This window comes from Staurois parvus, unplaced genomic scaffold (genome assembly GCF_062004578.1).
Source record: "Staurois parvus isolate SC_StPar_1 unplaced genomic scaffold, SC_StPar_1.0 ptg000294l, whole genome shotgun sequence".
Classification (NCBI taxonomy): Eukaryota; Metazoa; Chordata; class Amphibia; order Anura; family Ranidae; genus Staurois; species Staurois parvus.
Window position 1 is genome coordinate 6,135,520 of NW_028318090.1, and position 24,211 is coordinate 6,159,730.

The following is a 24,211-nucleotide window of genomic DNA, read 5'->3' on the forward strand; positions in this document are numbered from 1 at the left end:
AGAATCACCATTATTGCCCAAAATTTGCTCCTAATCAGGAACATTAGCGTCTATAATATATCTCACCACTGTCCACACTGATACTGTATACTTTTTCTGAGCTTTGCAATCCGGATTGCTTTTTTGTTTTAATAGTGTTTTAGGTGGTTGTGTATGATATTCACTGTCTGCAGATATCACTACCTTTTTTAATTGGGAAATTGATAAAAATATGTTTTTACATCTGAGCTACTTTGCTTGGGTTCCTTATTACCTACTTTGGTAGCTTGCTTCTTGCAGCTACTGTGCTTGTTTCTTTAGAAGAGGAAATAGCCATTACAGCTGGGCACAGCACTGAATCTAGTAAGTATAAAGGGGGGTGAGGGGGTGATACTAATACCTAAACCTAAAGTGGTTCTTAACCTTGTTGGAGGTACTGAACCCCACCAGTTTCATATGCGCATTCACCGAACCCTTCTTAATTGGAAAAATAAAATATGATTTTTAAAATTCAAAACATAGGTATATATTTATACATAGGTGCACAAAATGAACAAAACCGTTAAGAACAAAGAACAAAACCATTAAAACATGATTTTCACACAAAAACATAATAATGAATATTTACTGCACGAATCATATGAGTCGGGTGTGGGTCTTCACCTCTGCCGAACCCACGAGACTGACTCACTGAACCCCTGGGGTTCGATCGAACCCAGGTTAAGAACCACTGTTTTATAGTAATTCATCCCCCATAGTAATTCATCCCCCATATAGTAATTCATCCCCCATAGTAATTCATCCCCCCTATAGTAATTCATCCCCCATATAGTAATTCATCCCCCATATAGTAATTCATCCCCCATATAGTAATTCATCCCCCATATAGTAATTCATCCCCCATAGTAATTCATCCCCCATATAGTAATTCATCCCCCATATAGTAATTCATCCCCCATAGTAATTCATCCCCCCTGTAGTAATTCATCCCCCATATAGTAATTCATCCCCCATATAGTAATTCATCCCCCATATAGTAATTCATCCCCCATAGTAATTCATCCCCCCTATAGTAATTCATCCCCCATATAGTAATTCATCCCCCATAGTAATTCATCCCCCATAGTAATTCATCCCCCATATAGTAATTCATCCCCCATATAGTAATTCATCCCCCATAGTAATTCATCCCCCATATAGCAATTCATCCCCCATATAGTAATTCATCCCCCATAGTAATACATCCCCCATATAGTAATTCATCCCCCATAGTAATTCATCCCCCATATAGTAATTCATCCCCCATAGTAATTCATCCCCCATAGTAATTCATCCCTCATATAGTAATTCATCCCCCATAGTAATACATCCCCCATATAGTAATTCATCCCCCATATAGTAATTCATCCCCCATAGTAATTCATCCCCCATATAATAATTCATCCCCCATATAGTAATTCATCCCCCATAGTAATACATCCCCCATATAGTAATTCATCCCCCATATAGTAATTCATCCCCCATAGTAATTCATCCCCCATAGTAATTCATCCCCCATATAGTAATTCATCCCCCATATAGTAATTCATCCCCCCTATAGTAATTCATCCCCCATATTAATTCATCCCTTATATAGTAGTAGTAAGTAAGTAGCAAGTAGTAAGCCAAGTCCCCCCTGTGTCAATTCACTTACCTTTGCTCCGCGCATTCCTCTCGCCGTATTCCCGCGCCATTCCGGTCTTCAGGGCGGACTGTGAGAGGATCCTAGCTCCTCTCACGTTCGTCACGCTGCCCCGCCTACACACATCCTGACAGCCAATCACTGGCTATCAGGATGTGAGTGGCAGCGAGACTGGCCAATCATTGCATTTGAGCGCGCTGCCCTGGCTGTTTTTTTTTTTGGATCACGCTGCAGAGTCCCTGCCGCCCGAGAGGAGGGAGAGGAGCGGGTGCCCGGCACACAAGAGCCGCATTAAAGCGTGTAAAGAGCCGCATGTGGCTCGCGAGCCGCGGCTTGCTGACCACTGGGCTAAGCGATGTTGTGTGACCACCTGCAGCCAATGATGGACAAGCGGGGCATGTCATCACGAATCATATGAGTCAGGTGTTGGTCTTCACCTCCGCCGAACCCGCGAGACTGACTCACCGAACCCCTGGGGTTCGATCGAACCCAGGTTAAGAACCACTGACCTAAACATTTTGACCTTAATGCAGTGAATGCATTAAGGTAAAAAATATTCAGGGTTTAGAACCACTTTAACAAACAAAGCCAAACAAATCAAAACTGAAAAAAAGGAGCTTGACTTATACTGTGATACAAAACATACACATCTACACATGCTGGTACTGCCAATCTGGACTGGTTTTTTTTCTATAAGAATAAGTGATTCTTTGATTTTAACATGTGTTTTTTTCCATGTTCTATTAATTTGTCTTGTTGCATTTACACTATTTGTGGGTGTCTCTTTTCTTATGCCTTCATATATGTTACTACTATGAACTGGAGAGGTACAGGGTATGACTCATGGTAACTGAGTCTGTAATTAGGTCATGTTACTGCAGGTCAAGCTGGGTGACTCAGCAGGTTGGGACTCTATTGCCTCTACCAGGTTCTGGAGGACCATGGAAGCTTCAAGAAGCCAGGGGGCGAAAGGATTGGAGACCTAAATCTGCATATTTATGGGAGTCTGACCAATCCCAGGCTAAGAGGCCCTGGTAGTGTGGTAAGACTAGCCCCTAAATATGGAAGAGCCATGCTAGCAGAGGAGTCAGTGGAAGATGGAGTGCTGAGGAGTATATCAGTGGCTCAGAAGGGATCCCTTAGGTCTAGGAAGGTCTTTACCTCCATGCTGGGCTTGCGCTGACTTGGGGAGATCTCATCAATGGCACAGTTTGAGTGAGAAATCCCGCCTAATGAGTAGCAGGGAGCAAAGAGGACAGAGCGAGTATATCAGCACACCCAGGGATTCACAAGGAGAGAGACTGCCACGTGTAGCAAGCTTTCAAAGGCTGGTGCTGTGCTTGACCCTTTATGTTTGTGCTGGGAGATCTTCAGAGCAGCCAGGAGGGCTGGTAGTGTCTGCAGGTTGTGGAGCTGGGAGCAGTTCTACTGGGAAGAGGAGATGCTTCTGCATGTAGTTTGCAACAATCTGTGCTAACCATCAAAGGGTGCCTGAGAGTCCTTAGTCCATAAAGAGCTTTTGCTACTGATCCGTAAAGACTGAATGTATCCAGGGAGGAGAACAGTCCAGGATCTTTCTCTGTAAATAGAAAGGAAGTTGTCCCTGTAGTCAAGTTGGGCATCCCATAATCCCTATTACCCAACCCAGGTTATTTCCCCTAATAAAATAACAAAAACCAAGCTTGTGGACTGTTTACTGACTGTGGATGCAAGTGTGGAAAATGCGTCTTGCCTGGCAGTGCAGCGCTTAGGAGGGACCCAGTACTCAGTGGCCCTCAAGAGGGTAGCACTACACCTTGGATGAGCTGTGCTGGCTGAAACACTTTTCATGCTTGTCATGAACATTCTATAAATGAGCATCATGATTTTCTGGTAAGCTTTTCATCTTCTTCTCCTGTGCACATGGATTTCATTGTGGGCTTTACTGCATTGAGCACTATGTGGATTGCTCACGAATTGGAATAACACCTTCATTGGATTTGCTGATTGTTGGACACTTACACTATGTGAAGTGCACTTGGGACTCAGAATACTTTATTCTGGATATTTTTATGCACAATTAGTTATTTTTATGTATACAGGCATTGGCATTTTTTTATACAGCAGTTTATGAGGTTGTCTTATTTTTATAGCACATATGTTTCAGTACACACATTCCGTACTGATGATTTGAATACTCTATTTTGGATATTTTTATGCACATTTATTGATTGTTATATATACAGATATTGGCTTTTTTTTATAGCACTTTATGAAGTTATCTTATTTTTTATACACGTGTTTGAGTATGCACATGGTGTATTGATTTTTGTTTTCTTTGGGCGTGTTTCATTGATGTATTCAAAACTTTATTAATCATTTTCTGTGTATATGAAATTTTGTGGTTTTGCATAAGTTTAACTATTGTGAGATTTATATACATCTAGCATCACAGGAATTAATACAGTCCTCATAGGTATCAATCTGTGCTTTATTATTGGTTTGGTAGCAGACACGCTGCAATTGGCAGCATGTAGTGAATGATACCAGGTGTAACAGCGTATACCCAGAGATGGACACGGTTCAACCATTTTGGCTTTAACCTCCATCTTGGCAAAGAGATTAACCATCGTGACAAAAATATTTCTCCCTCATTCTTCCCCCCTCACTCCTTAGAGAGGCCCAGCGACATTTGGTCAGTATGTGTGTGAGTTTGGAATGTCACAGGAGGGTCATAGGAGCTATAAAGCCCCCCAACGGAGCCGGGGCCTCCCTGTCCAAAGAACCTGCAAATTGTAACACCTCGTAAGAGATAAGGCAAGCTTTCCCAGGAGTTGAAAGAGATTCCAACCTAATAAACTTAACTCAGCATAGGTGACAGAATCAGATAAATACTTTTCAAAATCCATTTCTCCCCTATGTCTCATATCTTGGAAAATGAGAGACTTACATAAAAACCAAACCTATCGTCAGATTGGCCACGAGTAGACGAACAGTTTGATAGGTCACTCGCATTGTCTCGGATACATAAGAAAACAGAAAAGTAGATCTCGTGAACCGTACAGTGTATAATTTCATAATTCATATCTAATCAATCCTCAGTCATGTCTGCATAATAATCTACCCGCGGGTGGAATGTCACTTGTGCAGCTGGAAAGTTATGGGCCAAAATATGAGTTATGGGAGGTTTTGGCTCTAGTTGAGGTATCCACCCATACCTCCACGCCCTAAGCGGGTTATTGGTCCTTGACTTCAGAGACACCCCCTTCTGGGGACTACAAAATAGGCTGTCAAGCCTAAGAGTCGAAGTTGAAGACGTCTCCCATTTTAACATCAATACCACCTGGTGAGACCCGTGCCCTTTTGCTCTGAAACTTGGATCTGCTAACCCAGGACTTTGGCAAGTACCTAAACCCTTTCACCTCTCTCTGATATCTCTTTGCTGTACTTTTAGTCTCTGTATGTTTATATATATATCTTAGTTACATCTTTTTCTGTAAATATTTTTATTGCACCCGTTTGACCTTTTAGTAATAAATCTTTCCTTCTGAAAGTGTTGAACTGTTTTTATAGCGCTTTATTGCAATTTACGAATTCCTGCCTCTAAAGAGAACACTACTGTGTTTGTTTAACTCTCTGCATAATTGGCCTGCGGTGACCGTATTATGCAGACGATTATCTCAACCATTATGGTGTTTTAGCTGATATTGCCGAGTTTCCTATTTAACCTGACCCAGTAACAATCGCTCAGGCTGCCGGTACATCGATTGTGGTCCAATTAGCTGGAAAATCGTTGTGCAGGGTGCAGCTGGGTGTAGCATTGTTACGCACATGATATCGGGGTTTTAGATCGGCTAGTCCTTCAGTCACGAGTTTGGTGAGAAGGGCTGGGGTCTTACGCCGCGATTGTGACACCAGGCTCTTGACATGTTCTGTTTTCAGAAAATAATATAAAGGATATTTCTGTGTGTTTTAATTTTTTTTAATGTAAGCCTGTGAGAATGAAAATAGCACATCTGATTTGTTTTCAAAGGTGCATGTTCTGTGATTGTCATTTCCATCCTTGTTTCACAATCCAGGCCAGGGCGGGAACATCCAGAAACATCCACAGAATGAGCTAAGTGGACTAGTAAGTGTTCATGGACCAGATCCCTGCTAGTTCAATTTTTAAAACAAGCTCACAGTTGTAATAATAGATAATATTTTCAGTCTGGTTTGCTACAAATACTAGAAATGATTTATGTGGTTATAGAGATTGTGCAGGCTCGGCTACTGACCTTCGCATTCATCTGTGAACCAAGGATATTATTGGCCAGATCACGATGGAGAGAGGTGGGAGATCCGTGAACTTCTATTCACCAATCTCCTCTCCTTCTGCGGAACTCAGAAGTACCTAGAGCTTCTGAATCCCAACTGAAGACCATGATCTGCATAGCTATAATCTTCAGGGGTCTGAAGACTACCATATTTTTATTCTATAGGTCCTTTGCTTTAAAAAAATATAGAGTTTTAGTACACTGGCAATTAATGCTATCTTTTTTGTTTATATTTGGTCTGAACCTTGCTCTTTCCATATTTGTTCGTAACTTGCTATATATGCCCCATAGTGGAAAATTCAGATAGTTTTGAGTTAGGGACTACACTTTACACATGCCTTGACAGGGCAGTGTTGCTCCACATGTATTTGCAAATAAATGCAGCAAAAACCTCTGTTTTAAGCTTGAGGTGTTAATACAGTTTAATTACAGTAGGTTAGAGTGTGCTGAGGAATGTTTGTATTGCTTTGTATATTGCCTTACCCATATGAACCTTTACTTTTGTGCTAGTTTTTAAATGATCTGACTGCCATTCCTGGTTTGATTATCAGCCGCTTTGAGAAAACGTAGGCTGCCTCCTGGTAAGCCTGCCTTCAATTTTGGAATTGCTATATACTGTATATGTCCCATGGTTGGAAGCTAAGATAGTTTAGATTGTGGCTGCAATTTGATTTTATTTTCAGTGTGATTATGTAGTGTGTTTTGATGCAATTTTGATGCTTTTTTTAATTGGATTTTCATGTCTCTACATTTTTTGTTGTGGCCAATGATAAGCCTATCTGCTGTGACGGGAAAAAAAAGCACTAAAATCACAAAAAAATCATCAAATTGTATGTATAGTAGATATATTTTTTGTGTGTTTCCATTGAAGTCTACGTGGCCAAAATTGCACTGGAATCGCACTAAAGTGGTACAGGACTCTTCCAAAATGCTGTGCTGTGAATGGGAACCATTGAAAACAATGTGATTTCCATCATCATGCGATTGAAATCTCAAATCATATCTGAAATTGTACTAATGTGAACCAGGTCTTAGGCACCACACTTTGCAGAGGTGCTTAGACATGGCAGGTGTATGCAAAAAAAACCTCTGTTATAACCTATGATGTTGAAAAATTATAAAACATTTTTTGTGCTCACTAGCTGGGCAGTATGCTAGAGGGTTTTCCTTTGCTTTGCATTGCTTTGATAGATGGTAAAGCAAGGATCAGAATAGCAGCCTTCAAGCTTGCATTAAAAAGATTCCTCCATCCATGCTATACAGCACTGATGGATAAATATCCCCCTCTCGCCTATCTGACATCCACTTTTTGGCCAAGAACTTTCAGCTCAGCTCTCTGTTTTCCAATCAAAGGATGTTCGGTGGGAGGCAACCATTAGGGACATCCACTGACCAAGTTTTTGTACAATGAATGGCAGGTTTAAAGTGTAACTAAAAGCAATTTTTTTTTTTTTAGTTTTGGACACAATGAATGAGATGAATTCATCCTATTTGTACCATTATCTTTGAAAGTGAAGGTAAAGAACATCCCAAATTTAGGGTTGCTCCCAGAAAAGTAATAGAGGTAAATATTCCAATGGGGACACTAGTTCTGACTGGGGGGGGGGGGGGGGCAAGAGATTGACTTAATTTACAGGGAACTCCTATCACTTCCTGTTTTGGCTATGGGCCAGGAAGTGAAAAAACATGGGTGATAATTTTCCCTTACTCTATCCAAATTGAAAAAAAAAATTGACTTTTACTACTTTAACTCTTTACAAGTTCCATTTAAAGGCTTTCTTTGAGCTTTTCCCTACAGTGTCACCCCCCCCCCCCCCCACCACCACCACTACCACGCAGCTTCCATAATTCTGTCTTTTACAAGTTCCCTTTAAAGCCAAACTCTGGTCTCCGCCAGTCGCCACTTCAAAGGTCCCCCTGGAGGTATTTTAAGCTTTTTGTTTATGCTTACCATTTTCACAAGTCTTCAACCTGTTTTACATGGGCTTCCTCTGGTGTGAGTGCAATGTGTACAGCAAAAGAAGGAAAGTTTCAAGTACAAGTAGTTTGGAAGCCTGCTAGTAGCTTGTTTGAAATGACAATCAGCACTCCCATTAGGATCTGTTTTCAACATTTACAGACTGGGGCCAATTAGTACTTTAAAAGCTTCAACAAAGATTGATGAAAGCTCTGCAAATGCTTTGTAAAACCTTGCTATTTACACTGCCCTTATACAAGCTGAAGCCTTTGCGAAACAGGCCTTCAGGCCAATCATGTAGCACACAGGGTCCTCTTTCCCTTTGGATCTTGTCTACTGGTGGGTGGCCCTCAATTATGCGAAGAGCGGTGCTCACATGATAACCTTAGCTTTTATTTCTGCATCATTTCACTGTTAGTGCAAGGCTGCGTGAAGACACCCCCTCAGGAGGTAGGTCCTTCAAGTCCTGTACTCAAAGTATGTCGCCAGTGTTCTGAGTTAAAAAAAAAAAAAATGAACGTTATAGCCAGAGCTGCTTTTCTTAAGACCCTGCCTGGACAGGAGTTGAGCTTTGAAGAACTTGGAGGGGGGCAAGGCAGGATATAATACATTATATAGTTATTTCATGGTAGGTTTACTTTAAAGACTTTAAATATTTTAAAATTGAGGGCCAAGTAAAACTTTTATCTTAGCTATGGAACCTTTGATCAGCACAACGGATCAGAGGCTCCATTCTTGGAAACTGAGACTGCAATGGCACCAACGTTTTTGATGAAAAAGGTATGGCTGCTTGAACTGACTGGTCCTGTGTCACATAAAGAGCCATAAAAGTGTTGTTACCGTCTCCATACTGAAATCATAAATATGAAAGACAAGTATAATATCCATGGTATATAAAGAATTTAAACAAAAGTAGTGCAAAATAAAAATTTATTTAAAAAAAATATACACGTGTGTGTACTATGCAGCATATGTTTACAATAAAAATGAAAATAATTGACATAGAAGAGCATGCAAATTGAGTTGTCTTAAGACAGAGGCATGCCATACAATCATGCACAGGCTGTTGGTACTTAAGCGTGTATTGTGAGGCGTATCCAAGGATGCACATATTTTTGTAATTTTTACATAACTCTGTGTATTACCATGCCAACTAGACTCTGCTAGAATATGACTGGATTAGAAGTGCGGTTATTTTGTCAGTACTTCTCTATGAACTTTAAAAGATTACATAGAGCAACTTTTAGGCTACATTCGCACAGGAGCATATCTGCAGATAGTTTTCTGAGTTTAGAGGTGGCTGAATGCCACCTCTTGGAGCAGCAACACTCTGTGCTATGGCTGTATACAAACTGGCCAATTATCTGTGGTCTGAACTCCGAAGAAATGCTGACCCTGGATCTACACTGTCTACATCCATGGACAATAATAGGCTATATTGGCATGTAACTGCTTGGCACTGGCCATTGATTTGTACAGAGCTACTGACAGCTGCTGTTGGTTGCACAGTGTGTGAAGACAGCATTTACAACCCCTAGAGAGAATCTACTAATTCTGGCCAGAAGCTGCCCAAGGCCACTGCTATTCACCACGTTAGGGATTGTTGGATTGTTCACACCAGTTGTGTTGAGGTGCATTGAGGCTCAGTGCAAGGACTCTCATAAAACACCAGCTGCTGCAGAATGCCACTGATAGACACTTATTTGCATGTACTATGCCTTTTTGCAGGTATGTCCGGGCAGCTCATGAGTAGGAGTAGGGAAGTAGGAACTTAAGAAAATTACTATTTTGTCTGATCTTTGGACTTTTCTGTACTGTTCTAAATTTTATATAGGAAACTGTTGAGGTTTTGTCTTCTGTCTGCTCTGAAGATCTGTAAAGTGGTAATAAACATGTTTAACCACTTCCAGACCGGACACTTTTACCCCCTTCCTGACCAGGGCAATTTTCAGCTTTCAGCACTATCACTCTTTGAAGGACAATTGCGCGGTCATGCAACACTGTACCCAAATGAATTTTTTACCATTTTTTTGAGACAGATAAAGATTTATTTTGGTTGTATTTATTCACCACTGGGATTTTTATTTTTTTTGCTATGTAAATGAAAAAGTTCAAAAATTTTGAAAAAAAGTGTTTTTTTATAACATTTTGCAAATAAATAATATTTCATCATAAATCTTGGCCAAAATTTATTCCATTATCTCTTTAGTAAAAAAAAAAATCCAAATTAGTTTATAACCAAAAATTATAATTGTTAAACATTTTTTTTTACATTTTTATTTTATTTTTTTATATTTTTTTTTAATTTTTTTTTTTACATACTGTCACCCTAGCAGTACAGTGTCACCATGGTGACACTGTACTACTTGTGGGAGGTGATGAAGATTTTTTTTTTTTTTACACTGATTGCTTTTACACCCATAGGATGTAAAAGCAATCATTTCTCTTTCTCTCTGGCTGCATTCTTGCACTCATTGAGAAGTACTGAGTGAGCTGCGATTGGTCACAGCTTGTCACATGGTACAAGGCTGTTGTGAATAGGCTTGTACCATGTGACCTCTGTGATCATTCACAGATTTCACACATAGTAAGGAATGATGTCACAAGTGACATCTTGCTTACTACTTTGCATGTGATCACTGATTGGTCAATCAGTGATCACATGATCGGGACCTCGCACAGAAGTCCCGTCCGACGATCGGTGTTTCACTGTGTCCGGAGGACACAGCGGGCACCGGATCGCAGTGCTGCGTGCTCCCAGGGAGCGCGCACAAGCAGGGTGCAGGGAGGCCGTTTATAAACAGCCACCCGACCCTGCACTGCCACCGTCCAGCCGTTTATATGCAACGGCCGGTCGGGAAGTGGTTAAAGAAAAAAAATTTCCTGTTGCAAGGTAATATCACAGTGTGCTAGTATGCATTGTATACTAGCATAATATGAAAGACTTACCTTAGAACAAAGTCCTCCAGCGGTGTGCTCTCACTGCTGCAGAGGCTTCCATCTTTACCTAGTCTTCCAACTGGGTTCGTGGGCTACGACTGCTTAAATAGCCGAGCAGCTTATGATCCTTACAAATCCTCCTACATAAGTTGTACCTATCTTTCTGCAGTCTTCTCTTCTCTACATCCATTCAAAGCCCAGAATTTAGAAGCTTGTCTGAGATGTCAGAAAAAAGGGGACGGAGAGCTGAAATTACACACTGCAGAGCTTAGTGAGGAGAACTCTGAGAGTTGATTGGAGGGAAGGGACACACCCCCTTCACATAGCCCACAGGAACAGAGCTGAGGCTGTCAATCAGCTGGAGGTCCCTCCCCTGTCACCATTTTTCTCATGGTGTCAGGAAAACTTGTCAAAAGTGATTCATGCTGATAGCAGAGGATCGGAGCAGCAGACAGAAAAGACATTAAGTGCTCTTAATTGAGACAAGTGCATGCTATAGAGGGATATTCTTTGTCCATATTTCATGTCTGAGGCTTACCACCACTTTAAAGTGGAACTAAAGCTGAAAAAAATGTGAAGAGGCAGGCTTTTTATTGCAAACTATACTTACCTGCCTGTTCATCTGGATAGCTAGGGGGAGCTGTAGCTCTAATTGTTAGTCAGGAGGGCTGAGTAGCAGCCTGGATGTGAAAGCTAGAAGGGTCAAATTTAGGTCAGAGCTGACAGGCTTTGCAGACCAGCTCTCTGGGATTTCCCCCTGCTCTAGAACTTTGGAGAAAGCTCTAGATGCAGTGGGTGGAAGTGAGAAGTGACTGGTCTGTACTCTTTGATGATCCTGGCCAATCCCCAACAGGAGGCTTGGAAAGGGGCCAGGACAGCTTGTAAGAGTAACTGAACTTGTTCAGCAGCAGGAGAGTTTGGGTAGAAGATGAAGAGGAAGTGAGGCTGGAGAGCAGGGCCTGGGAGGGGGCCCAGGTGGGAGAGGAGATCACTTCTAGGTAGGAGGATCTTGGAAGGAGGAGAGCTTTGTACTTCTTCGGCCCCCTGAGAGAGGAACACCTGTGTGGCAGGGAAGAAGTGGCCCACTAGAAGGCCTGGTAGCAGCCACCATCCCACCAGCAACACAGGAGAAGGACTAAGTGAGTAAACCTGCAACCCCTAGGCCAGATAGGGGAAGGAGCACTCTGGTGGGAAATCTGATTAGTGACTACCCGGGACAGTCTTACTATAAAGTGGCAGATACTGGATCCCCTGCTCAGGGATTCCTTCAGGCAGCTGGATTAGGAGAATATGGGGTCTGGGATGGTACTACAGGAGATGCTGGCTAGCTCTCCCAGAGGAGGGTTTTACTGTAAAAAACATGTATATAGTCCCAGGAACTTGTCCTCAGTTTCATGGTTCCATTGGGCATCCCCCACACCCCTTACCCCATCCAAGTTCAATTCCCCTAATAAAACTTCAAAACAAAGCTCAAGGACTGGTTACTGTCTCCTGGATGCAAGTCTGTGTGAAGGAAATGCATGTTGCCTGGCTGTGCAGGACTATAGGGGAACACAAACTTCAGCGACTCCTAAGGGGGTAGTGCTACATATTATTGTCTTTTAGGTTGCATGTAAAGGTTGGATACATGAATATGATTAATGGGAGATAAGAGAATAAATGAATACAAGCTTCTCCAAATTCTAGCCATCCTGTATTTCTTACCATGAGCAAAGTTTATAAGCAGACTCACAAAACTACTGAGCCTACTTTTAAAATCTGCTGCTTGAGCCTCATTTCAGGCTCAGATGAGGCTTTTGATGAAGGGGCCAGCAATCCACGTGACCATGAAGATAGACTCCATATGGCACTCTTTGGTGCTATTTAAATTATACTATGCAATTCAATTGCTTACATGACAATTCTTTTCTCTGCACTTGCAGTGCAGATGGAGATGTGAACTGAACCCTTACTTGTATTTAGATATACTACAGAACTATAAAGAGAGAGATCTGCGGTAATCCAAAATGACTACTTTGAAGGCATTTTTCCTTCATTTATGACTAGACACCCTATGGGTTATTTAGCTATCTATAGATATGCACTGAGATCAGTGCAGACAGGAAAACATGGCAGTCCCTTTTAAATATATGAAAAGGATTCCATTTTGATACCAAGCTGATATACTTTTAAATGTACTGTATGTCTAACATCTAAGGTATATCTACAATACAAAAAATGGTAGATTAATTTTAAAGGGGATTTGAAAATATTATTGTTTTTTTAAAGCACTTAAAGAACACCTTTTAAAGTGGTTGTAAACCTCAGACATGCAATATCCCTCTATAATTTGAAATTGTCTCAATTGAGAACACTAAGTATCATTTCTGCCTGCTGCTTCATTCTTTGTCTGTCAGCATGAATCTCTTTTGACAGGTTTTTCTGACACCAAGAGAAAAAACGTGACAGAGGAGGGACTACCAGCACACAGCCTGTGATTGACAGCCTCAGCTCTGTTCCTATGTGCTGTGTGAAAGGCGGTATGCCCCTTCCTTCCAATCAGCTCTCAGAGCTGTCCATACTGAGCTCTGCAGAGTGTAACTTCAGCTGTCCGTCCCCTGTTTTCTGAAAGCTCAGACAAGCTTTATAAATTCTGGATGTTGAGCAGATGTAGAGAAGAGACGACAGCAGATAAACAGGTACAATTTATGTTGGAGGATTTGTTTAATCTCTGTATCATCTGAAGCCAGTCACTTCACTGAGTATATGTAAGGGTTTACAACCACTTTAACCGCCTTGGCGGTATTCCCGAGTGTAGCTCGGGGTAAAATTTGAGTACCAAGAGCGGTAACCCTGAACTACACTCGGGCTTACCATGCGGCGTTGCTCAGGGAGTCCCTGCAGCACTTACCTTGTCCTTCGCTCCCACGATGTGTTCCCTGCAGCGTCCCCGGCCATCTCCTCCGGCCGATGCCGGCATCTGGCTTCCGTGTTCCGGTCCCTGTGACGTCGGGACGTACGAGCGCAGGAACCGGCGGCAAATTTGAAAATTTTAAAAAATGTCATTTTTTGAAAAATGATTATTACATAGTAAAACATTGCTGTTTCAATGCATTTCACATACATTTTGTCCCTACTGCTTTGTCCTGTGCCCTGCCTGCATTTTGACTGTTCTTTCTGCCTGGAAACTGAGAAATGTCCATGGCGTCCAAAAAGCGTCCCTTTATGTCAAAACAGGTTTTAGACCAGCTAGAGAACAGCGATAGTAAATCAGAACCACTTGCAGAATTGAGTGATAATGATTCGTGGGGAAATTCATCATCAGACACTGAAAACGATTTTGCGACTTTGCTCAGCGATGTGCGAATTTGCCTCTGTATTTCAAATTTCAGTGTTTTTGGTTTGATTATGTTATTGAATTAAATTTATTATTATTATATTATTATTTTTTATGATTATTTATTAAATTATAATTTATGATTTCGTGTTTCAAATTTTATCCTACCTGGGATGTTTACTAGACTCTTGTTCGGACAGATTTCAGTGAGTTATTCCTAAAAATTACAGCCTACAATAAAAAAACTACATATTTCCATGCAAAAAAATGGTACCGCTTTCAGCACAAAAAATCTGAAATAATCAGACCACCAAGGAGGTTAAAGAAACATGGATGCTGCTATTACTGTATTCTCATTCTGCTTATGCTAGATCCCTCACTGTTATGCCGGCCTTCTTGCTTCCATATGTTTTTTCACTAAACCAAACAAGTATGCACATATGGATTTCTGACATTATTCTAAACTTTTTGATATGGATACCTGTTTTAGACTTAAGAAATCCAAATGTTTTGGAGCCAGATGGACAGCATAAAAGTCAGGCATTTTCAGAAGGAAGTCAGAAACAACAGCCTCATATTTAGAAAAGGTTTACTGCTTGCAAAATGTAGAATTGTAACACCATAAAACGTAATCTCTAATAAGATCACTGTATTTTGCAGTTCACCAAATAATGAAAGAAATAATGAAACAGGGTCCCATTCCTGTCCACAGAGGCCTGTGTATGTAGGATTTTTAAAAAAAAATCTGAACTGCTTTTCTCCCATTACAAGTCAATGGGAATGCAAAAAGCAGCAGGAGGTAAACTGCAGATCTGAAGGAGATCAACTACAGCCCAGATACACCTGTGGAGGCGCGCAAATTATTTCAAACTGCTCTCAAATGCAATAAAAATGCACCTGAAAGCATTCATATTATGCAAAGACCCTAGGCCCCATTCACACCTGAGCATTTTGTAGCATGCAGCTTGAAGCTCTAAAACACCCAGGGAGAAAAAAATCAATATTACTCTATGGAGATGGTTCACATCTCCACTCCACGTGGCCTGAAGCAGAACGTCTGAAGCTCAAAAAAATTTTGGACCTACTTTTGTAGCTTTATTCTGGCAGATTGATGCGATTTTGCATTTTAATTCCCATAGAAATACATGGAAATGCGCAAATTGCGTGTTTTCATGTGCGTGTTTTGTCACGTGACCAACAGCGCTTTTCTGGCATGGCAAAACATGGCAACAATTGATGTCACAGGTGAGATTTTTCTCTATTGCCTAATACAAAAATGCCAAAACTCAAAAAGCCTGAAAACGCCTAAACAAATCATGCACAAAAGTTCTCAAATGCGCATAAAAACCACAACAAAACGTGATAAAATTCACAAAAATGCTATGCTCAGGTGAGAATGGAGCCAAAGGGAGCAGGGTTCTTTCAATGTTATTATATGGATGGACCCCAAACAAAATGATCCCCTTTGAAACCTGCAATGCTTATTATACACCAATGGATTTAAAACAAAGACTGTCAGTAAAATGTAGCTTATAGAAGAGCAATAAATAGCATTTACAGATGGAAAGGGCATGTTTGTGAAATAATATATCTACAAAATAGCTGCCATCACATTCACGGACAATTTATAAATCCACTTTTATTCTCCAAATCAAATCAGGCTGTGCAGAACATCATTATACATTATGCATCCTCTCCGTAACCTCACTTATCAGAAAACAAATCTTTTGAGAGACTATTTTCGTCACAGTGTTTTTTAATATAAAAATGGAACATGAAATTATATTTTATTGCGGCGCTGTTTGTGGCTTGGCAGAGTAAAGGTAAACAATTCCTCCTTATATCTGCGAACAATCTCTTTATCGGTATTCTTGCAGATCAGGTTCACAAAGGAATGGTTGTGTAAAAGATTTGAATGGTGCAAAATCCCTAAACTTTACAAAATTAAGCCAAACTAAGCCATTCAAACAAAATAAGTGGAATAGTATTATTACTGTAAGGAACTAGAAGGCGCCACTTATTTTTTTGTGGGCAGCCAACGATCCTCTATTCTCCTAGCTGGTTCATGTTTTGGCTTTCCTTTGTTTCTTTTCACCATGGTGCATGTTTATGAATCTGCTGGTTGAAGTAAATTATTGATTGGACAAAGGTATCATAAAATGGACCGGGTTGGGGTTTAGCCAATCTTTACTCTATAAAAGAAAAAGTTTTACGTTTATATACATGTAACACCCACTTAGGTAGGTTGCTAGGTAAATTTAGTTCTTTTGGGCTCCTCTGCAATCTTTGGGGTAGCTGTTGATTTTTTTGGGCCTATCTGGATCTCACAGGTTTGGGTGCTTTTTCATGCATTCTGGAGGCTTCTAGAACATAAGAGGCTGGGAGAGTCAAATGGGCAGTTTGAATATTTATTTTGTGGCAGCCAAACCCTAGGGAGGTGTGCCCTGCAGGTGGCTGGAGGGGAAAATAAATAGTCTGGGGCTTGGAGCAGTCCTGTTCTTGTCCTGCTGGAGAAGTTCCCAGCCTAGGCTATTCCCCCACTGGGGCAGCTTGCTAAAGTTACTGCAGTTCAACAAGATCCCAGCTGTGGCAGACCTGGGAGCCTATTCATAATCAACTTTGGAGTTAACCAGCAATCTCACCTAATGATCTGGCCTGGAGGACTCACTGAAGAGTGCCGGTGAAAGCTGGAAAGTGTGTAGCTGTCCGGTGGAAGCTAGGAACTGAGCAGTTGTCCTGGGACATAGAGATGTTTAACCTCCCTAGCGGTATGATTATTTCAGATTTTTGGTGCTGAAAGCGGTACCATTATTTTGCATGGACATATGTAGTTTTTTTTATTGTAGGCTGTAATATTTAGGAATAACTCACTGAAATCTGTCCGAACAAGAGTCTATTAAACATCCCGGGTATGATAAAATTTGAAACACGAAATCATAAATTATAATTTAATAAATAATCATAAAAAAATAATATAATAATAATACATTTAATTCAATAATATAATCAAACCAAAAACACTGAAATTTGAAATATAGCGCCAAGTTCGCACATCGCTGAGCAAAGTTGCAAAATTGTTTTCAGTGTCTGATGAATTTCTCCACGAATCATTATCACTCAATTCTGCAAGTGGTTCTGATTTACTATCGCTGTTCTCTAGCTGATCTAAACCCGCTTTTGTCCTAAAGGGACACTTTTTGAACGCCATGGACTTTTCTAAGTTTCCAGGCAGAAAGAACATTCAAAATGCAGACAGGAGACAGGACAGAGCAGTAGGGACAAAATGTATGTGAAATGGGTTGAAACCGCATGTTTTACTATGTAAAATCGTTTTGAAAAAAATGACATTTTTTTTACATTTTCAAATTTCCCGCCGCTGGCGGCGCCTGTAAGTCCCGACGTCACAGGGACCGGAACACAGGAGCCGGATGCCGGCATCAGCCGGAGGAGATGGCCGGGGACGCTGCAGGGGACACATCGCGGGAGCGCAGGACAATGTAAGCTCTGCAGGGACTCCCTATGCAGCGCCGCATGGTAAGCCCGAGTGTAGCTCGGGGTTACCGCTTTTGGTACAGACATTTTACCCCGAGCTACACTCAGGAATACCGCTAGGGAGGTTAAAGGAAACTGGGGAGAATTCAGCTGTCCTGAAAAGACATTGTGAGAAAAGACCTGAGCTCAAGATCTAAGTGTACAAAAAATCCCCCTGCGCTCCACAGAACCTAGTGATCAAAAAGTAAGCTGCTATCACCTAATCTTTATACCTCCAGATATGTGTCAACAAATAATATAAATGATGAAGCGCTCAATTTATATCCTTCAAAATTATAATCAATCTACAAAAATATATAGTGCAAAATCCCCCACGTAAATTATACACCCCCTAGTGGTAAATAGTGATATTCAACAGAATGACACTTGAACTGTGCAAAGTGATAAGTATTAAACAAAATATATTACAAGATCAAATCCAAAAATTATTAGTGATGCCACACTGTGTAAAATAATAAAAGTGTTCAATACACTGTGGTAATGATTTCACTCCATGCTGCCATTGTGCTCTTCGTGACTCTTGAAGTGACTCCCCTCATAAATAGCCAAAGTGCCCCCTCACCTTCAACATTCGACCCTTGCGGGTCACAAGGCTTTATATATATAATATATATCTGCCAGGATATTGATACTCCACTGCCTCCACCGATTTAAATCAAGATCCTCCTCCAAGCAATGGGTTCCTCTCAAACACCTTCCCTCACAATACGGGCTCAAAACAGGGCGCATATGCTAGAGAAGAACAGACCTCCATAGTGCAACACTATTTTAATGCACTCAAGGTTAAAATGACAAAAACGCACTCACATGTACTCCAACAGAGAGAAGCAGTTCCCATGTGCTATGGGTATACTCAGGTGTACCAAGATGGCGTCTGAACCCGGAACCGGAAGTACGTCACCCCTATGACCGGAAATACGTTGACGTGTTGCGCCACGATCACATGGCTTCTTCAGATCCTGAAGAAGCCACGTGATCGTGGCGCAACACGTCGACGTATTTCCGGTCATAGGGGTGACGTACTTCCGGTTCCGGGTTCAGACGCCATCTTGGTACACCTGAGTATACCCATAGCACATGGGAACTGCTTCTCTCTGTTGGAGTACATGTGAGTGCGTTTTTGTCATTTTAACCTTGAGTGCATTAAAATAGTGTTGCACTATGGAGGTCTGTTCTTCTCTAGCATATGCGCCCTGTTTTGAGCCCGTATTGTGAGGGAAGGTGTTTGAGAGGAACCCATTGCTTGGAGGAGGATCTTGATTTAAGTCGGTGGAGGCAGTGGAGTATCAATATCCTGGCAGATATATATTATATATATAAAGCCTTGTGACCCGCAAGGGTCGAATGTTGAAGGTGAGGGGGCACTTTGGCTATTTATGAGGGGAGTCACTTCAAGAGTCACGAAGAGCACAATGGCAGCATGGAGTGAAATCATTACCACAGTGTATTGAACACTTTTATTATTTTACACAGTGTGGCATCACTAATAATTTTTGGATTTGATCTTGTAATATATTTTGTTTAATACTTATCACTTTGCACAGTTCAAGTGTCATTCTGTTGAATATCACTATTTACCACTAGGGGGTGTATAATTTACGTGGGGGATTTTGCACTATATATTTTTGTAGATTGATTATAATTTTGAAGGATATAAGTTGAGCGCTTCATCATTTATATTATTTCAAGATCTAAGTGGCTGTGTGCTATTCTGAAGGATAAGTGCCAGCAGTAGCTCTTTCTGCCACAGCTCTTACAGGGTCTCAGTTCAGGCCATTCCTTTTAAGCCTTGGCTGAAAGACTGGTCAGAGAAGCCTAGCCAAGAGTGTCCACTGGTTACTATTTAGCATGCCTTGAGCATCCCATGCCACCCTTACCCCTTCCCTGCCACAAGTTCTACAAGCAATAAATACTAAAAAGACAATCCCTAGATTGTTTAATGGAGCCAGAGTGAATGGACTGTTGCCTGTGTCATTGGTATCCTCTTGTTTGAGGAAGAACCAGTTAAAATCAGTGGCTTCTACAGGAGTAGCACTATATACAGTTTAAGGGGTCTATTTATAAAACATTTGGTGCACAAATGTCAGAAGCATTCGCACAAGCTGAACAAAATGTCCCATATTTTAATTAACCCCTGTATCTTCAGCTCCATCCAGTGGCTAAAATGCAGTATAGTATTTCAGAAAACTATACTGCATTTTGGTCACATAGCCCTGGTTCACACCAATGTGATTTGTCATGAGATTTGACAGTTCAAAGTCGCATGACAAGTTGCATCCTATTTGCAGCAATGGAACCGTTCAAATTGTTGCGACTCAGGTCACAGCGACTTCCTGAACTACGTTTTGTGATTTCATTGTGATTTGCATTGACATCTGTTAAATGAAGTCGCAGGCCCCAATGAAATTGTACATCAAAATTGCACTGATTGATTGGTGGCTTTGAAATTGTTGGCTATTTGATACATTGTAAGCCTGGCCATACATTATACAATTTTCTTGAGATTTTTGGCTTTAGATTTACCAAAAACCATATAATATGAGGTCATACCCAAACAACACTTTCAGTTCTATTCAATCAGGCAGGCCCATGTACTACACAGTTGAAGGTAAATCTAAAGGAAATTGGGCAGAAATTGGGCAGAAAAGTGTAGTGTATGGCCAGCCTTAGTCATTGTTGGTCAATTGATGTGAAGCTGTTGTTTATACCTACATTGTTTCCCCTAGCAGACAGTTTGATCACAATCCAATTCACTTTTTTTTTCAATTTGTCTAAAGCTTACCATTCTAGATTGGCCTGATGTTACCAAACATGCAATATGTTTTTACAAATCTTCGACAACAGCATTTTCAAAGCTGAAAACACTTACATGGATTGGATATAGATTTTAAGCATCGTTTGAAACATGTTTGTATAATTTATCCTTGAAGAGCCGTCCAGTGTTGCCTTACATAGCACAAATCATTTGAAAAATAAAGCAGGTCAGCAGATTCTTCAACTTGTCCTTCCAATCATTATTTTATGCAAATATTTTTTTTAACAGATCATTCTTCTGGTCATGTGAGTTGGGACCACATATTTTTAATCTGATTGGTGGCTTCTCGATACAAATGTTTATGTAAGGCATCAAATTATCTACTGTGAGTGTTTATGAATAGCTCTATGTACTTCAAGGTAGGTGGGAGCATTTAGAAGTTGAGTGGGTACAGTCATCCATAGGAGATCTCTTGCTAGAGTCCTCAAAAGTATACTAAATAGTCAAGTCTGTGAAATCTGACCATTACTGCTATAGAAGCTTGTTGGATATCCTGTTCAAAGATTATTCACATTCACTATTCATCATCTCCACTATGCTTCAAAATTTTCACTTATGTGTGCCAGTGAGAATTTTAGCTAACAGAGCATTTGTATGGTTAGGTGCCTGATGTTGGATGAGAAGACCTTGCTAACAATCCAAGTTCTATTTCTTCCCAAAGGTGTCCAGTTTGGTTAAGATCAAGGGCTCTGTGAAGAGCACTGAAGTACGTCCACACCAAGATCATCAACGTTTAGACCTGGCTGTGTGCAAAGGGGCACAGCTATGCTACAACAGGAAAGGACCTTCTCCAAGTAGTTGCCACAAGTTTTGAAGCACACGAAAATATCTTTATATGGTGTAGCATTATAAGTATTATTCCCTGGAAACATATGAACTCATTTGTTAGGGATTTGCACATACTTCTGGACATGGATGTAGGCAGGGCTGGTGCTAGACTATTTTGCGCCCTAGGCAAGATCAGCTACTTACGGCCATCTCCCCCCCCCCCCCCCAATAAATAAATAAATAAACATTAAAAAAAACAGTAGAAAATATTAAATCAACAAAACATGAAACTGCTTTGAATTTGTAAAAATAAGTGCCATAAGATGCCACCAGTACCAATATTAAAGACAAAATCAGTGTCTCCGACAGACTGTATCTGTGGCTGGCAGTGGCAGGGTGACAGTTGCACTGAGTGGAGGATCCACACTCTGACAGATCCGAGGCTGGAATTCCCCAGGCAATGGGGGGAGATAACATTTTTTGACAGCAGGCAGCCCACCCCACACACACAGAGAACACCTGAATTGAGTGATCCCAAATAGTGACAGATCTGAAACAACACACCACCACCAACATTGACACAGATCAGCAGACCCAGCAGGCACTAGGGTAGGCTGTGGGATCGTGCTGATGTCATCACTCACTAACACATTTTGCATGTGATGGATGGCCAGCCGGTCAGGTCATACCCACACAGACATGAGACATCAGAATCAGACATTACCTTCCTCCACAGGTACAGCTCTGCCTCTGCTAATGAATGGGAAGAGAAGGGCTGGAACTTGACAGTGAACAGCAGCCGCCAGCTGGCTTGCAGTAAGGGACTGAGTCTGAGAGGAACACTGGAAGGAGCTGCAGCTCAGCTGCTACACTGGCCCCAGACACCTGGCATCTCCCCCCCCTGAGTGTAAGTGTTATGGTCAGGTATCTACATATTTGTCTATATCTTACATAAGAAGCCAGTAGATGACAGCTCGCTAGACATCCATGTATGACTTGCTACGTGGCTGTTGTAGAATGTAACAAACCGTAAAGGAATACTTCTTTTAGATTTATTACTTCTGAGCCTCAACAATCCAATGCCCAAAGTTCTTCCTAAAAGCTTTCTACTGAACACTTATTTAAGTAATATCTCCCCTATCTCCTTTGCTTGCATGGGTGCTGCTCAGTGTTCTTACCTTCTATTAGTTACATATATGGAAAAAGAAGCTTTAATGCAAGCTGAGCATAAACAATGTACTTTAGATTTCACCTTGAAATTCAATTAGGACCTCACACCAGCCCATTTTGAAGCCATCTCGATTTAATCCTTGTATCTTGTCTACACTACATTGTAATCTAATTTAAATTCCTAGTATGTTTTTAAGAGAAAAAATGTTTCCATAAAGGAGCCGATGGACTTTTATCATTAAACAATGATCTCACTTACTCCTTTAATCTATGCAGCAGTCTTCTAATTGTTCTACCTATATACAGAGTACACTTTTGCTGCATAAACAACATCTTGTGGAGAACACGCAAGGAACATATTAATCTTGCTTTTTTTTTTTACTTTGACAAAAAATTCTTTCCTTTACATACAGTATTTACATTTCACTGAGAAAAAACTTTAAAAGTAGATTCCAGCTGAGCTTAAGGTTTATCTTTAACCTGGAACAGTTGCATAGTATCCTCTCCTGTACTGAAATAGCTTAGTCGGATTACACTGCACACTGTGAGCATCGCACAGCCCACCTCATTTTCTGGTTGGAGGATATCTAGCATTGTCTAGGGGTGGCCTCATAAATTGGCTTTTGGGAATACCAGCTAGCCATTTCGATGATGACAGCTGTCCATAGGCACACTCAACAATAACAGTCAGAACATTAAACTCACATACGAATATAGCTCTGAATGTGTGAATTTTTTGGATATTACCATCATTAACATAGGAGGTAAATGTATTACTGAAGCATATTTCAAGCCGTCAGATAGAAACGGGTACATTCCTATGGACAGCTGTCATCATCCGAAATGGCTAGCTGGTATTCCCAAAAGCCAATTTATGAGGCTAAGATGTAATTGTACTGAAAATGGGACTTATTATGAGAAGGCACAAATTCTCAAACAGAGATTTTTGGATAAAGGCTATTTGGCTGACTCCTTAGATCGAGACATCAATATAGTAGCTAATTTGGATAGGCATGATATACTCTCTGGACCACCTCGAACAGAAAAAGGAAATGTTCTGCCCGTTCATTACCCCCTATTCAATACAGCATAAAACTATACGTCATATTGTGAAGAAGCATTGGGAAATACTTAGAGCGGATCCGATTCTTTCAAAAGCTCTCCCTCAAAAACCAGAAGTTGTTTTCAGGAAAGCCTTAACATTACGTAATACCATTGCCCCAAACATTATGGATCCCTCCGTACGTTCAGTCTTTTTCGGGAATTTTAAGGGTTTCTTCCCTTGTAAGAAATGTCAATTATGTAGACATAGTAAAATGTCGAAGAGGAAAATTGAGTCCTTCTCCTCTACTGTAACCGGTAAAGATTATGAGATAACTTCTTTTATTTCTTGTAATACACGACACGTGGTGTATCTTCTAGAATGCCCGTGCCAAAAACAGTATATAGGTAGAACAACGAGGAGACTCCGTGACAGGCTTAGAGATCATGTGTACAATATTAAAAGGGGCTTCCGGGAACATTCCTTATCAAAGCACTATAGGGATTTTCATCATAGGGATCCATCTTCTCTTAAATTTACAGGAATTGACGTGGCACAACATCATTGGCGTGGTTCTAATAATACCAGACAGGTTTCACGTCTGGAAACAAAGTGGATTTTTGAAATGAAATCCCTGACCCCGCGTGGCTTGAATGTGGAAGTGGACCTTAATTGTTTCATTGACAATAGTTGACC